The sequence below is a fragment of the Poecilia formosa genome, unplaced genomic scaffold, assembly GCF_000485575.1.
Source record: "Poecilia formosa unplaced genomic scaffold, Poecilia_formosa-5.1.2 Scaffold597, whole genome shotgun sequence".
Classification (NCBI taxonomy): Eukaryota; Metazoa; Chordata; class Actinopteri; order Cyprinodontiformes; family Poeciliidae; genus Poecilia; species Poecilia formosa.
Window position 1 is genome coordinate 60989 of NW_006800536.1, and position 1587 is coordinate 62575.

Sequence of the window (1587 nt, forward strand, 5' to 3'; positions counted from 1 at the left end):
GCCCTAAATCTCGTCTGCGACAATAGGCGAGAGCGGTCCAGGAGGGTCTATCCTTATATTATGTCTATGGTCCTGTAGCAGGAAGAAGCCTGCCCCAATATTCAGAACACCTGGCCCCTAATCACCTCATGATTGTTGGAGAGTATAAACTCTCTCACCTGGTTGCTTATGTTGGCATTTGGTCGCACGCTGTTGGGAAGGTTGCTTGGAAGGCATGCAGGTCTTAAGCTTTAACATCAGTAAGTAATGTTTCTCCTTCTGCATAAGACCTACAAATTCAGAGTTTGATTTGAATTGTTTAAATCTAGAAACCACTGGAAGTCTCCTGCTCGGTACTGGGGTGTGGCTGTAATTCACCCTCCCCAGTGCAGTTCTCACATAAAATAGGTATGTATTGTTTTATTGCACCCATACAGCTCCATAACACCAAAAATAACAATTATTCATATATAGAACATATTGGAAAGCTGATCCTCCTGCTATGGGCCGGAAAGGATCCTCTGGTTTGAGGTGAAGTCATCCAGCTCTGGTAGGTGACGATGGTTTCCTCTGGCTTCCATCTTCTGTAAATCCCCTACTAACCTTTTCATCTGATTCCAGCCCTGACACTGCTGCAGCTCACTGGAGACCCTGCTGTTTTGTTTCACTGTTTTGTTTTGTTTCATTGTTTGATTTTGTAACTGTTTTGTTTAATTTGTTTTGTTTAGTTGCTTAGTTTTGGGTTTTCTTTGGTTAAATGTACTTTGGAACATTCTATTGTTTTGTGGCCTCCAGCCTCGCTGCAGGTAGCAGCCATGAATTCTTTTAGATTATTCTATTAAAGCATTGATTTTAATTGGTTATGTTGGAGGTAACCTCATTTTAGTCTGTGGCCAAGTTTAAATTGTAATATTTGTTTTTTTGTATTTGCTTGTTTAACCCCATCCTTTTGTCTCCAGGCTCAGAGCTGAAGGTAGTGGGAGGGGCCTCCTGGGAGACTGGAACTGTGTGTCGTGCGAGTGGCCGGTGTTGGGATTTCTTCATGATTGAATGCCTGTTCACCAGTGTTTGGGGTGATTTATTTTGGATTTATACATTTATTTTAGGACCAGTTCCCATTTGGACCGCCCTCCCCCTGCTGGTAGGCCTCAGTACTGTACACTCCCCTCCTATTGTTCCTTATGTTGTGATTCTTTTACATGAAACAATAAAATGTAACTCATTTTTTTGGAAGTCTTGTTCTCCTTGGTCACGAACCTCGAGCCTACTGGCAGTCTAATTCCTTGGGTGCAATTCCCAAGGTGGCGTTGTTGACAGCGTCTGGTTACCCTGCTGTGAGGAGCAGATCCCTACCTTGGTGTCGCCACAGTCCCATTTCCACATAAGGTGGAGACTGACAGTGGTCCGTCCCGCCCCTTTCTGTTTGCTGCAGCGAGGTGTACTTGGTCAGTTTTTGTCAGTTTCAGATTAAAAGCATCCCACTCGCCTGCTGTTGGCGCCGTTACGTCCTTGAATTAGAAAACATGATTGTGACAAACGATCAGTATTTTAATTTCCACTTCAGGGAGTTTATTAGCATGAAGTGGGAAATGTTTCTCTGATCTGACT

At 43.6% G+C, this 1587-nt stretch overlaps 1 long non-coding RNA gene across 1 annotated transcript; it reads left to right on the plus strand.

The window, feature by feature from the left end:
• Positions 1-352: 352 nt before the first annotated feature.
• On the plus strand, positions 353-1207 carry LOC103129994 (uncharacterized). Its single transcript, XR_001660165.1, has 2 exons — positions 353-529; positions 601-1207. It is a non-coding gene; the product is annotated as an uncharacterized LOC103129994 (long non-coding RNA).
• The last annotated feature ends 380 nt before the right edge of the window (positions 1208-1587 follow it).